Below are 16,366 nucleotides of genomic sequence, written 5' to 3' on the forward strand. Positions count from 1 at the left end.
ATATAGCTGTCTGATTGAATTGGGCATGGCACCTGTATGATTTGTGTGTGGCTGGTGACTATACCTCATGGAAAGTTTATGATTTTTTTATGAATTATTTATTATGACTGTCTCCTGATTTAAATGATACCAGATTTGTGTAGGTTTGGTGAAAATCCTAGGAGGTTAACGAAATGTCTTGTTTTCAGACCAATATGAATTATGAAAAAACGCAAAGATGCAGAAGCAAGTTCTACATATTGTTTGATTTGGCGTGTCGTACTGAATTGACCTGGCAATAAATTTCGATTGTAGGCTTCACCGTTCGCGAGAATTAGGCAGAAATGCAAAAGTTGTCACTGTAGCGCCCCCATCTGGCCGAGTGAGGTGTCCTTTGCATGGTGGGCTGCGGGTCAGAGGACAAATATACCACCAAAATTTGGTATAGATTGGTCATTTATAAGCCTGTCAAATGCCTGCTTGATTTTGATTGGCCGATGGCGGCCACTATTTAAGGAATGATGACTGCCATAGTATGTGACTGACCACAGACTGGGTGCTAGTACATATCTGCCAAATTTCAGTTAGACTGGCAAAGGCAGTCAGGAGATATTGCCAGTTTTTAGTTGTAGCGCCCCCTATTGACGAAATGCGGCCCGCTTTGGACCGTGTCCCCAGAATGGTGTAGGGAGGTAGCATTTCAAATTTGGTCAAGGTAGGCCAAGGCACGGCCAAGTTATAGCCATCAGACCAAAATGGGCCAAATTTGGACATTGTTTGGGCGTGGCTATTGGCCATAGGATATAAAAATGTCTGAATTTTGTTGATGATTCTTGATCAGCTGAAAATTCTGATTCGTCTGACACCTCATTTGTCTGATTTGGTAGGACAAGCCAGGACTTTAAGGAAAAAGTATGATTTGCAAATTATGCAAATTAGCAAAAAATCTAAGTAGGCGGAGCTTCATGGTCCCAATGACTTTTTGGTAGGGCATGGCTGTCTGTATCAGGAGAAAAAATAATTTTGAATGTAGGACAAACAGGACAGGAGATATCGTCCAAAACGTGTTATGGGGCGCTACGGCGCCCCCCTCTGGCTGAGTCGGACGGGTCGGAAAACCTGAGTAGTGGGTAGGAATTCCAATCATCGTACCAAATTTGGTAGGCCTAGGACTTACGGTTTAGGCTGGGCATTCAGTTTTAGGGCAGAAAAATAATAATAACTAGAAACTGCAAGCAGTTACGAAAGGGTCCAAAGCGTAGGACTATCGGACTGGTAGGACAGTAGAGGAATAACGGCAGAGAACCGGCGGCCAGGGTAGTAGAAAGTCAGACAAAATTAGACTGCCATAACAGGATGAAGATTTAGCGTAGCTCTAATGCGACAGGAGATGTAGGGCAAACCGTAGAGGAGGGTACTAACAAGTCAGACAGAACAACAGGTCAGCAGATGTCAGACAGAACAGAACTTGTTTTGGTCAGATGGTTTTAGTAGAAGGTAGAAATCAGGATGCAGATTGTTTAGTATCGGTCTAACAGGTCAGGAAATGTAGGACATAATGTAGAACCCTGTGGTGTAGTGCCTGAACCTGATTTAATGCATTGTTTTGGTCAGATGGTCTGAGTAGTAAGTAGAAATCATGATATAGATTAGTTAATATCGGCCTAACAGGTCAGCAAATGTAGGACAGAATGTAGAACCCTGTGGTGGAGTGCCTTAGCCTGACTGAATGCATGGTTTGGGTCAGATGGCCTGACTAGTTGGTAGATTTAGGCACCTTCATACCTGGTCTGGTAAGTCTAGATATTACACAGTTGCTTATTTATACTGCCTGTGTAAACATAGGCTGTTGCATATTCTTAACAAAGTGCTGAGTTGCGGCAGTGTGACATGTAACAGCAGTAATATCATGCTGTATCATATTGTAGGTTGTACATTTAGACAGGAGAAAGGCTAAAAGTATTGAAGGCATTATTGAAATGGAGCGCTGACTCCACCTGCTGGCCAATTTATTATAAAATTGTAATTGCTGCAGTGTACACAGCCTGAAGAAAGATTAAAGTTTGAAAGATTTGTAAAAGTCAAATGGCAGGAAAATATAAGCAGATTAAAAATATGGACTTAGATGAAGGGAAAGGTGATTAATATTTTAATTTTCAAATAAACAATAAGCAGATTTCAGCTGCATTAACCAAGGTTGGTTTTAGACATATTAGAACAGCGGCTGTAGCACCCCAATTTGACCGATTGCCACCAAACTTGGAAGGTCTGTCTGTAGTACAGTGACACAGAAGCGAGTCAAATTTTGTAAGGATTTGATGAAGCATGCCAGAGATATAGCTGTTTGATTGAAAAGGGTATGGAAATGGTGTGGCCAGCAGGTGGAGTCAGCGCTCCATTTTAGAAATTCCATTTAATACTTTCAGGCCTTCTTATGTGTAAATTAAGTCTGATAATGTTCTATGAGGCAAATTGGTGAAAAATGAAAGTAAATAAAAAACATGGACTCAGGTGAAGGGAAAGGTAACAATTTTTTCAAGGTTTTATGAGAAATAAGGACATTTCAGCTGAATTTGCTAAGGTGGGTCTTAGACATATATGGACAGTGGCTGTAGCGCCCCCGTTTGACCGATTGGCACCAAAATTGGAGGGTCTGTCTGAGGTCCCTTACTACATTAGGCCGTCAAATTTGATGAGGATTGGCTGAAGCATGGCTGAGATTTAGATGGTTGATTGAAATGAGCATGATATGGTGCAGGTTTGTTGTAGCTGGTGGCCATAGCATACAGGTCAAGATATTTTTATGAATTATCCATAAGGGCAATGTCCTGATTGATGTACTACCAGAATGACCTACTTGGGCTGGACATTGTAGAAGTTACAGTAATATGTTATTTATTAAGTTTATAAACATCACAAGTGAATGAAAATGACTATCATTCGGCATTGCATATGTATTGATTTGGCATGACTCATAGAACTGGCAGTACAAAATATTTTAACCAGTAATATGTCACTATAACAGAAATGAGATAAATGTAAGTTGAACTGATTTTCAAGGTTTATACAGACATGTTAAATTGTTGTAACGCCCCCGTTTGACCGATCGGCACCAAAATTGGAGGGTCTGTCTGAGGTCCCTTACTACATTAGGCCATCAAATTTGATGAGGATTGGCTGAAGCACGGCTGAGATTTAGATGGTTGATTGAAATGAGCATGGAAATGGTGCAGGTTGGATGTAGCTGGTGGCCGTAGCATACAGGTAGGTCAAGTAGCCACCGAAACTGGGTTTGAACCGGCAACTCTCTGATCACAAGCACGCAGGCTTAGCCCACTGTGCCACATGCTGCATTTGGTAAGATGGGGGAAATCGTTAGACTGCTTCCTACCTGACCTGGTAACTCATTTTAGCTGAATTAGCGTAGGTTGGTCTTAGACATATATAAACAGTGGCCGTAGCGCTCCCGTCAGACCGATTGACATGAAATTTGGAATGTGTCTCTGTGGTACAGCCCTACATCAGAGAGAGAAATTTGGTAATGATTAGCCGAAGCATGCCTGAGATATAGCTGTCTGATTGAAATAGGCGAGGCACCAGCACAGTCAGGGTGTCCCTGGTGGCCATACCTTACCGAAAGTTTATGTTTTTTCTCTAAGTCTTTAAAAGGACTGTCTCCTGATTAGAATGACAACAGACTTATGTAGATTGGCCGAAAATCATAGGAGGATAATGAAAAAGCCTGTTTTTAGAAAAATAAAAAATTGTGCAATAATGCGAAGATGCATATAATAGCTCTATATGTTGTTTGATTTGGCATGACATAGTGGATTAGAATGGCAAAAAATTTCAACTGTAGGCATGACAGTTCTGAAGATATAGGCAGAAATGTAAATTAGGGCACTGTAGCGCCCCCATGTGGCCGAGTGAGGTGTCCTTTGCATGCTGGGCTGCGGGTCGGAGGACAAATATAGCACCAAAATTTGGTCTATATTGGTCATTGATAAGCCTGTCAAATGGCTGCTTGATTTTGATTGGCTGATGGCGGCCACTCTTTAAGGAATAATGACTGCCATTGTATGTGGCTGATGGAAGGCTGGGCCCTAGAACATATCTGCCAAATTTCAGTAAGATTGGCAAAGGCAGTCAGGAGATATTGCCAGTTTTTAATTGTAGCGCCCCCTATGGGCGAAATGCGGCCCGCCTCGGACCGTGTCCCCAGAATGGTGTAGGGAGGTAGCATTTCAAATTTGGTCAAGGTAGGCCAAGGCACGGCCAAGTTACAGCCGTCAGACCAAAACGGGCCAAATTTGGACATTGTTAGGGCGTGGCTAATGGCCGTAGGATATAAAAATGTCTGAATTTTCTTAATGATTCTTGATCAGCTGAGAATTCTGATTCGTCTGACACCTCATTTGTCTGATTTGGTAGGACAAGCCAGTACTTGAAGGAAAAAGTAGGATTTGCAAATTATGCAAATTAGCAAAAAATCTAAGTAGGCGGATCTTCATGGTCCCATTGACTTTTTGGTAGGGCATGGCTGTCTGTATCAGGAGAAAAAAGAATTTCGAAGGTAGGACAAACTGGACAGGAGATATCGTCCAAAACGTGTTGGGGGGCGCTACGGCGCCCCCCTCTGGCTGAGTCGGACGCGTCGGACACGCTGAGTAGTGGGTGGGACTTCCAATCATCCTACCAAATTTGGTAGGCCTAGGACTTACGGTTTAGGCTGGGCATTCAGTTTTAGGGCAGAAAAATAATAATAATAATAATAATAATAATAATCCTAAGAAAAACAATAATGGTCCATAAGGACTTCGTCCTTTGGACCCTTAATAATAACTGCAAGCAGTGACAATCGGGTCCAAAGCAAATGGAAAGAAGTAATGAACTGAAATGAAGTGAATGGCATAAAATTACAAGTTCACTAATTATTGGAAATGAAGTACAGACTGTAATTGATGAGCAATGCATTTAAATTGGTAGAAAATATGAAATGCTACTATGAGATGATATCTAACATTTAAACATTACCTTTGGAAATGTTTATCAAGGTACGATAAAGGGAAAAAGGTAGATGAGAAACAGAAGGGAAATGTGGTGACAAGCTGTTGGAGAAATATTGCAATTGCTGCAGTGTACACAGGCTGAAGTAACATTGAAGTTTGATAGATTTCTAAAAGTCAAATGGCAGGAATTTATAAGCAGATTAAAAATATGGACTTAGATGAAGGGAAAGGTGATTAATATTTAAATGTTTAAATAAACAATAAGGAGATGTCAGCTGCATTAACCAAGGTTGTTGTTAGACATATTATGACAGTGGCTAAATTGTAAATGAAATATAGACTGTAACTGATGGCCAATGCATTTAAATAGTCAGAAAATAAGAAATGCTACTATGAGATGATAGCTAACATTTAAACATTATTGTGGAAGTGTTTATCAAGGTATGATAAAGGAAAATGGTAGATGAGAAACGGAAGGGAAATGTGGTGACTAGCTGTTGGAGAAAGATTGCAATTGCTGCAGTGTACACAGGCTGAAGTAACATTGAAGTTTGATAGATTTCTAAAAGTCAAACGGCAGGAATTTATAAGCAGATTAAAAATATGGACTTTGAAGAAGGGAAAGGTGAATAATATTTAAATGTTTAAATAAACAATAAGGAGATGTCAGCTGCATTAACCAAGGTTGATCTTAGACATATTTTGACAGTGGCTAAATTTGAAATGAAGTACAGACTGTAACTGATGGCCAATGCATTTAAATAGTCAGAAAAAGTAGGAAATGCTTCTATGATAAGATAATACCTGACATTTTGAACATTGACTTTGATATGTTGATTAAGGTACGATAAAGGGAAGAGGGTAGATGAGAAACAGAAGGGACATGTGGTGACTAGCTGTTGGAAGAAATTGCAATTGTTGCACTGTACACAGCCTGAAGTATCTCTGAACTTTGATACATTTCTAAAAGTGAAATGAAATGAAAATGTCAATAATCTTTGAAGGTTTGATGAAAAATAAAGAAATTTCAGCTGCATTAACTATGAGTATATTTTGACAGTGGCAGAAGCGCCCCCGTTTAACCGAATGTCACCAAAGTTAGATGGTCTATTCATAGTCCAGTGCTACAGAAGTGAGTCAAATTTTGTGAGAATTCGATGAAGTATGAATGAGGTTTAGCAGACTTAATGAATACGGTATGGAAATAGTGAGGCCAGCAGGTGGAGTTAGCGCTACATTTGATAATTGGTAGTATGCAGTCCCTGGTGTGGCAGTTTGACTACTGCCATTAGCAGAAGCAGCCTTAGTACAACAATATAAGATACAATATATAACCATTTGCTGAAGTGCCTCAGCCCAAAAGAATTTGTTTTTTGTGTCAGATGGTCTAAGTAGACGGTAGAAATAGGCACCTGCATAACTAATATTTTAAATCTAGATCATACAAGTTAAGCTTACTTTACAGTACCTCAGTGAACACATGCTGTCTTGTATATTAAAAAAAACAACAGTGGCTTACTGCATTTGTAAAGTATTCTTCTAGACATGAGAAGCCCTGAAAGAATTTAATGCCATTAATGAAATACAGGACGAACTCCACCTGCTGGCTAATGTATAAAAAAAAATCCAAAAAACTGCAATATAAATAGAGCACCATCTCCACCTACTGGCCAATTTAATACAAAAAAGCAAAAAATCTGCAATATATACTGCCTGGCTTATAATTAAAATCTGATAATTTTCTATAAGTCAAATAGCAGAAAAATGAAAGGAGCTTAATAATATGGACTGAGGTGAAGGGAAAGTTAATTCCTTTAAAGTATTATGAAGGATATTTCAGCTGAATTAGCCAAGGTAGGTATTAGACATACTAGGAAAGTGGCTGTACCGCTCCAGATTGACTGATCGCCACCAAACTTGGAAGATTTGTCTGTAGTCCAGTCATACAGAAGTGAATCAAATTTTGTAAGGATCAGATGAAGCATGCCAGAGATTTAGCTGTTTGAATGAAATGGGAATGGAAATGGTGTGGCCAGAAGGTGTAGTCAGCGCTCCATTTTAGAAATGATATTAAATGCTTTCTGACTTTCTCATTTGTAAATGAAGTCTGATAATGTTGTATAAGGCAAATTGGTGAAAAATGAAAGGAAATTAAAAATATGGACTAAGGTGAAGGGAAAGGTAACAATTCTTTGAAGGTTTCATGAGGAATAAGGACATTTCAGCTGAATCTGTTAAGGTGGCTCTTAGACATAATACAACATTGGCTGTAGTGCCCCCATTTGCCCGATCACCACCAAACATAGATGGTCTGTCTGTAGTCCACTCCTGCAGGAGACAGTCAAATTTTGTGAAGATTGGGAGAAGCATGCCTGAGATTTAGCTGTTTGAATGAAATGGAAATGGAAATGGTGTGGCCAGCAGGTGGAGTCAACGCTCCATTTTAGAAATGCTATTTAATACTTTTAGGCCTTCTCATGTTTAAATTAATTCTGATAATGTTCTGAGGCAAATGGGTGAAAAATGAACAGAAATTAAAATATGGACCTAGTTGAAGGGAAAGCAAACAATTCTTTGAATGTTTGAAGAGAAATAAGGACATTCCAACTGAATTTGCTAAGGTGGGTCTTAGAAATATATAGACAGTGGCTGTAGCTCCCCCATTTGACCGATCGGCACCAAAGTTGGAAGGTCTGTCTGTGGTCTATGGTTACATTAGCTGGTCAAATTTTATGAGGATTGGATGAAGAATGCCTCAGATTTAGCTGTTTGATTGAAATGAGCATGGAAATGGTGCAGGTTTGGTGTAGTTGGTGGCCATAGCATACAGGTAGGTCAAGTTATTTTTATAAATTATCCATAAGGGCCGTGTCATGATTGATCTACTACCAGAATGACCTGCTTGGGCTGGACATTGTAGTAGTTATAGCAATATGTTATTTATTAAGTTTTTAAATGTCACAAGGGAATGCAAATGACAATCATTAGGCATTGCATATTTCTTGATTTGGCATAACTAAGAGAACTTGCAATACAAAAGATTTCAACCAGTCATATGTCACTGGAACAGAAATGAGATAAATGTAAGTTGTACTGATTTTGCAGGTTTATAAAGACATGTTATATTGCTGTAGCGCCCCCGTTTGACTGATCGGCACCAAATTTGGAAGGTCTGTCTGTAGTCCACTGATACAGAAGGGAATCAAATTTTGTTAGGATTGGATGAAGCATGCCAGAGATATAACTGTTTGATTGAAATGGGCATGGAAATCATTTGGCCAGCAGGTGGAGTCAACACTCCATTTTAGAAATGCTATTTAAAACTTTTAGGCCTTCTCATGTGTAAATGAAGTCTAATAATGTTCTATGAGGCAAATGGGTGAAAAATGAACAAAAATTAAAAATATGGACCTAGTTGAAGGGAAAGGGAACAAATCTTTGAATATTTGATGAGAAATAAGGACATTTCAGCTGAATTTGCTAAGGTGGGTCTTACACATATATGCACATTAGCTGTAGCGCCCCCATTTGACTGATCGGCACCAAATTTGGAGGGTCTGTCTGAGGTGCAGTGGTACATTAGTGGGTCAAATTTCGTGAAGATCATATGAAGTATACCTCATATTTAGCTGTTTGATTGAAATGAGCATGGAAATGTGGTAGGTTCAGTGTGGCTGGTGGCCATACTGTACAGGCAGGTGAAGCTATCTTTATAAATTATACATAAGGGCAGTGTCCTGATTGATCTACTACCAGAAAGACCTACTTTGGCTAGACATTGTAGTAGTTATAGTAATATGTTATTTATTAAGTTTTTAAATATCACAAGGTAATTCAAATGACTATTATGGACTATCTTGATTTAGCATGACTAACAGAACATGCAGGACAAAAGATTTTAACGAGTAATATGTCACTTTATCAAAAATGACAACAATGTAACTTGAACTGATTTTGCAGGTTTATACAGACATGTTATATTGCTGTAGTGCCCCTGTTTGACTGATTGGCATGAAAATTGGAGGGCCCTTCCCCAGTAATGTCCTACAATATATATTTAAGTTTCGTGATGATTGGCTGAGGCACGCCTCAGATATAGCTGTCTGATTGAAATGGGTGTGGCACCAGTATGGTGTGGGTGTGGCTGGTGGCCATACCACATGGAAAGTTTCAGATTTTTTTAATATTTCTTTATAAGGACTGTCTCCTGATTAAAATGATCACAGAAATATGAAGGTTTGGTGAAAATCCAAGGAGGTTAAGAAAAAGTACTGTTTTAAGACTTTTACAAAATAGGCAAAAATGGCAAGAGATATGATGAAGTTCTTTATGCCATTAAATTTGTCATGAGCTAGTGGATAGCGTAAACAACAATTGTCAATTTTATAATTAACAGTTCAGGAGAAATAGGCAGAAATGTGCTGTAGCGCCCCCATATGGCAGACTGACATGTCCATTACAGGGTGGGTTCAGGGTCAGAGTACAAATGTAGAACCCAAATTTGGTTTGGATTGCTCATTGTTTAGCCAGTCAAATGGCTGGTTGATTTTGATTGGCTAATGGTGGCCAGGATTTTACAACTAATGACTGCCATGATACTTGTCTGACCTCAGGCTTGTACGTAGTACATATCTGCCAAGTTTCAATTAGATTGGTCAAAGCAGTCAGGAGATATCAGCAGTTTTTAGTTGTAGCGCCCCCTATTGACGAAATGTGGGCTGCATTGTATGGTCACCCCATAATAGAGCAGGGAGGTTGGATTCTAAGTTTGGTTCAGGTAGGCAAAGGTATGGAGAAGTTATAGCAGTCAGACTGAAATAGGCCAAATTTAGGTGTGATTTGGGCATGGCTAGTGGCCATAAAATAGACAAATGTCAGACTTTCTTGAACAGCTTTTGATCAGGTCAGTGGACTGATCGGTTTGACACCTCATTTGTCTGATTTGGTCCAACAATGTAGGACTTGAAGGCAGAAGCCAGTTTCACAAATTATGCAAATTAGCAAAAAATCTAAGTAGGTGGAGCTTCATAGTCCAAATGGCAAGTTGGTAGAGCAAAGCTGTCTGTATCAGCAGAAAAAATAAATTCAATTGTAGGACTAATAGGACAGGAGATATGGACTGAAACGCGTTGAGGGGCGCTAGAGCGCCCCCATCTGGCTGACAGGACTGGGTCAGAGAATCTGAGTAGCAGGTAGGAATTGACATCATCTTACCAAGTTTGGTTGGTCTAGCTCTTACGGTTTAGGCTGTACATTCAGTTTTAGGGCAGGAAAAAAATAATAATAATAATAATAATAATAATAATAATAATAATAATAATAATCCTAAGAAAAACAATAATGGTCCATAAGCATTTCATGCTTTGGACCCTTAATAATCCTAAGAAAAACAATAAGGTTCCATAGCATTTCATGCTTTGGACCCTTAATAATAAAGATAACTGCAAGCAGTGACAATCGGGTCCAAAGCTAATGGAAAGAAGCAATGAAGAGGAATGAAGTGAATGGTATAAAATTAGAAGTTCACTAATTATTGCAAATGAAGTACAGACTGTAATTCATGAGCAATGCATTTAAATTGGCAGAAAATAGGAAATGCTTCTATGAGATGATACCTAACATTTGAACATTACCTTGGAAATGTTTATCAAGGTACGATGAAGGGAAAAGGGTAGATGAGAAACAGAAGGGAAATGTGGTGACTAGCTGTTTGAGAAATATTGCAATTGCTGCAGTGTGCACAGGATGAAGTAACATTGAAGTTTGATAGATTTCTAAAAGTCAAATGGCAGTAACATATAAGCAGATTAAAAATATGGACTTAGATGAAGGAAAAGGTGATTAATATTTAAATGTCTAAATAAACAATAAGGAGATGTCAGCTGCATTAACCAAGGTTGGTCTTCAACATAATCGGACAGTGGCTAAATTGTAAATGAAGTACATAGTGTAACTGATGGCCAATGCATTGAAATAGTCAGAAAGTAAGAAAATGGTAGATAAGAAATAACAGACATGTGGTGACTAGCTGTTGGAAAAAAATTGAAATTGCTGCAGTGTACATCACTGAAGTTTGATACATTTCAAAAAGTCAAATGGCAGGATAATGAAACCAATTTATTAATATTGACTGAGGTGAAGGGAATGGTGATTAATTTTTAAATATTTGATGAGAAATAAGCTAATTTCAGTTGCATTAACCAAGGTTGGTCTTAGAAATATTATGACAGTGGCTAAATTGTAAATGAAGTACAGACTGTAACTGATGGCCAATGCATTTAAATAGTCAGAAAGTAGGAAATGCTACTATAAGATGATACCTGACATTTGAACATTACCGTAGATATGTTTATTAAGGTACGATGAAGGGAAAAGGGTAGATGAGAAACCGAAGGGAAATGTGGTGACTAGCTGTTTGAGAAATATTGCAATTGCTGCAGTGTACACAGGATGAAGTAACATTGAAGTTTTATAGATTTCTAAAAGTCAAATGGCAGTAACATATAAGCAGATTAAAAATATGGACTTAGATGAAGGGAAAGGTGATTAATATTTAAATGTCTAAATAAACAATAAGGAGATGTCAGCTGCATTAACCAAGGTTGGTCTTAAACATATTAGGACAGTGGCTAAATTGTAAATGAAGTACATAGTGTAACTGATGGCCAATGCATTGAAATAGTCAGAAAGTAAGAAAATGATAGATAAGAAATAACAGACATGTGGTGACTAGCTGTTGGAAAAAAATTGAAATTGCTGCAGTGTACATCACTGAAGTTTGATACATTTCTAAAAGTCAAATGGCAGGATAATGAAACCAATTTATTAATATTGACTGAGGTGAAGGGAATGGTGATTAATTTTTAAATATTTGATGAGAAATAAGCTAATTTCAGTTGCATTAACCAAGGTTGGTCTTAGAAATATTATGACAGTGGCTAAATTGTAAATGAAGTACAGACTGTAACTGATGGCCAATGCATTTAAATAGTCAGAAAGTAGGAAATGCTACTATAAGATGATACCTGACATTTGAACATTACCGTAGATATGTTTATTAAGGTACGATGAAGGGAAAAGGGTAGATGAGAAACCGAAGGGAAATGTGGTGACTAGCTGTTTGAGAAATATTGCAATTGCTGCAGTGTACACAGGATGAAGTAACATTGAAGTTTGATAGATTTCTAAAAGTCAAATGGCAGTAACATATAAGCAGATTAAAAATATGGACTTAGATGAAGGGAAAGGTGATTAATATTTAAATGTCTAAATAAACAATAAGTAGATGTCAGCTGCATTAACCAAGGTTGGTCTTAAACATATTAGGACAGTGGCTAAATTGTAAATGAATTACATAGTGTAACTGATGGCCAATGCATTGAAATAGTCAGAAAGTAAGAAAATGGTAGATAAGAAATAACAGACATGTGGTGACTAGCTGTTGGAAAAAAATTGAAATTGCTGCAGTGTACATCACTGAAGTATGATACATTTCTAAAAGTCAAATGGCAGGATAATGAAACCAATTTATTAATATTGACTGAGGTGAAGGGAATGGTGATTAATTTTTAAATATTTGATGAGAAATAAGCTAATTTCAGTTGCATTAACCAAGGTTGGTCTTAGAAATATTATGACAGTGGCTAAATTGTAAATGAAGTACAGACTGTAACTGATGGCCAATGCATTTAAATAGTCAGAAAGTAGGAAATGCTACTATAAGATGATACCTGACATTTGAACATTACCGTAGAAATGTTGATTAAGGTACAATAAATGGAAATCGGTAGATGAGAAACAGAAGGGAAATGTGGTGACTAGCTGTTCAAAGAAATTGCAATTGCTGCAATGTACAGAGCATGAAGTATCACTGAAGTTTGATACATTTCTAAAAGTCTAATGGCACGAAAATTAAAGCAATTTAAAAATATTAACTGAGATCAAGGTAATGGTGATTAATCTTTAAATATTTGATGAGAAATAAGGTAATATCAGCTGCATTAGCCTATGTTGGTCTTAGACATATTTAGAGAGTAGCTGTAGCGCCCCCCTTTGACCAATCAGCACATAAGGTGGAGGGTCTGTCTGTGGGCCAGAGATAAATCAGTCGGTCAATTTTTGAGAGGATTGGATGAAGCATGCCAGCGATATAACTGTTTGATTGAAATGGGCATGGAAATGGTTTGGCCAGCAGGTGGAGTCAGCGCTCCATTTTAGAAATACTATTTAATACTTTTAGGCCTTCTCATGTGTAAATGAAGTCTGATAATGTTATATAAGGCAAATTGGTGAAAAATTAAAGGAAATGAAAAATATGGACTAAGGTGAAGGGAAAGGTAACAATTCTTTGAAGGTTTTATGAGAAAGAAGGACATTTCAGCTGAATTTGCTAAGGTAGGTCGTAGACATATATGGACAGTAACTGTAGCGCCCCCATTTGACCGATCAGCACCAAATTTGGTGGGTCTGTCTGAGGTGCAGTGGTACATTAGTTGGTCAAATTTGGTGATGATCAGATGAAGTATGCCTCAGATTAAGCTGTTTGATTGAAATGAGCATGGAAATGCTGTAGGTTCAGTGTGGCTGGTGGCCATACTGTACATGCAGGTGAAGTTATCCTTATAAATTAGACATAAGGGCAGTGTCCTGATTGATGTACAACCAGAATGATCTACTTTGGCTGGACATTGCAGTAGTTATAGCAATATGTAATTTATTAAGTTTTTAAATATCACAAGGGAATGGAAATGACTATCATTAGGCATTGCATATATCTTGATTTGGAATGACACACAGAACTTGCAGGACAAAAGATTTTTATAAGTAATATGTGACTGTAACAGAAATAAGAACAATGTAAGTTGAACTGATTTTCCAGGTTTATACAGACATGTTATATTGCTGTAGCGCCCCCGTTTGACCAATCGGCACAAAATTTGGAGGGCCCTTCCCCAGTAATGTCCTACATTATATATTTAAGTTTGGTGATGATTGGTTGAGGCATGCCTATGATATAGCTGTCTGATTGAAATGGGTGTGGCACCAGTATGGTTCGGGTGTGGCTGGTGGCCATACCTCATGGAAAGTTTATGATTTTTTTAATAATTTTATATATGGACTGTCTCCTGATTTAAATGATAACAGATTTGTGTAGGATTGGTGAAAACCCTAGGAGGCTAACAAAAAGCCCTGTTTCCAGACTTTTACAAAATAGGCAAAAAGGGCAATAGTTATGATGAAGTTCTTTATAACATTAAATCTGCCATGATCTAGTGGATATGATTCGCAACCATTCTAAATTTAATCTTTAAGAGTTCAGGAGAAATCAGCAGAAATGCAAAACTTGTTGCTGTAGCGCCCCCATCTGGCTGATTGTGGTGTCCTTAACAGGGTATGCTAAGGTTCGGGAATCAAATGTGACAGCCTGTTTTGGTTGAGATTCGGTATTGTTTAGCCTGTCAAATGGCTGCTTCAATTTGATTGGCTGATGATGACCATGATTTTATGATCAATGACTAATATGATATATGTCTGATCTCAGAATTGGTCATAGTATGTATTTGCCAAATTTTAGTTTGATTGGTCAAGGCAGTCAGGAGATATTGGCAGTTTTTAGTTGTAGCGCCCCCTATTGATGAAATAGGGCCAGCTTTATATCCAGTCCCCAGAATGGCGCTGGGAGGAAGAATTTCAAATTTGGTTAAGATTGGTTAAAGCAGAGCCAAGTTATAGCAATCAGACTGAAACTGGCCAAATTTATACATAGTTTTGGCGTGGCTGAAGACCGTATGATACAGAAATTTCATGATTATTTTGGTAAGTCTTGATCACCTCAGATAACTGATTGGTTTGACACCTCACTTGTCTGATTGGGACAGACGGGGTAGGACTTGAAGGCAGAGGTCAGTTTTGCAAATTATGCAAATTAGCAAAAAATCTAAGTAGGCGGAGCTTCATAGTCCAAATGGCAAGTTGGTAGAGCAATGCTGTCTGTATCAGCAGAAAAAAAAAATTCAATTGTAGGACTAATAGGACAGGAGATATGGACTGAAACGCGTTGGGGGGCGCTAGAGCGCCCCCATCTGGCTGACAGGCTTGGGTCGGAGAATCTGAGTAGCGGGTAGGAATTGACATCATCTGACCAAGATTGGTTGGTCTAGCTCTTACGGTTTAGGCTGTACATTCAGTTTTACGGCAGGAAAAAAATAATAATAATAATTAAAAATATGGACTAAGGTGAAGGGAAAGGTAACAATTCTTTGAAGGTTTCATGAGGAATAAGGACATTTCAGCTGAATCTGTTAAGGTGGCTCTTAGACATAATACAACATTGGCTGTAGTGCCCCCATTTGCCCGATCACCACCAAACATAGATGGTCTGTCTGTAGTCCACTCCTGCAGGAGACAGTCAAATTTTGTGAAGATTGGGAGAAGCATGCCTGAGATTTAGCTGTTTGAATGAAATGGAAATGGAAATGGTGTGGCCAGCAGGTGGAGTCAACGCTCCATTTTAGAAATGCTATTTAATACTTTTAGGCCTTCTCATGTTTAAATGAATTCTGATAATGTTCTGAGGCAAATGGGTGAAAAATGAACAGAAATTAAAATATGGACCTAGTTGAAGGGAAAGCAAACAATTCTTTGAATGTTTGAAGAGAAATAAGGACATTCCAACTGAATTTGCTAAGGTGGGTCTTAGAAATATATAGACAGTGGCTGTAGCTCCCCCATTTGACCGATCGGCACCAAAGTTGGAAGGTCTGTCTGTGGTCTATGGTTACATTAGCTGGTCAAATTTTATGAGGATTGGATGAAGAATGCCTCAGATTTAGCTGTTTGATTGAAATGAGCATGGAAATGGTGCAGGTTTGGTGTAGTTGGTGGCCATAGCATACAGGTAGGTCAAGTTATTTTTATAAATTATCCATAAGGGCCGTGTCATGATTGATCTACTACCAGAATGACCTTCTTGGGCTGGACATTGTAGTAGTTATAGCAATATGTTATTTATTAAGTTTTTAAATGTCACAAGGGAATGCAAATGACAATTAGGCATTGCATATTTCTTGATTTGGCATAACTAAGAGAACTTGCAATACAAAAGATTTCAACCAGTCATATGTCACTGGAACAGAAATGAGATAAATGTAAGTTGTACTGATTTTGCAGGTTTATAAAGACATGTTATATTGCTGTAGCGCCCCCGTTTGACTGATCGGCACCAAATTTGGAAGGTCTGTCTGTAGTCCACTGATACAGAAGGGAATCAAATTTTGTTAGGATTGGATGAAGCATGCCAGAGATATAACTGTTTGATTGAAATGGGCATGGAAATCATTTGGCCAGCAGGTGGAGTCAACACTGCATTTTAGAAATGC

The sequence above is a fragment of the Paramormyrops kingsleyae genome, unplaced genomic scaffold (genome assembly GCF_048594095.1).
Source record: "Paramormyrops kingsleyae isolate MSU_618 unplaced genomic scaffold, PKINGS_0.4 ups40, whole genome shotgun sequence".
Lineage (NCBI taxonomy): Eukaryota > Metazoa > Chordata > Actinopteri > Osteoglossiformes > Mormyridae > Paramormyrops > Paramormyrops kingsleyae.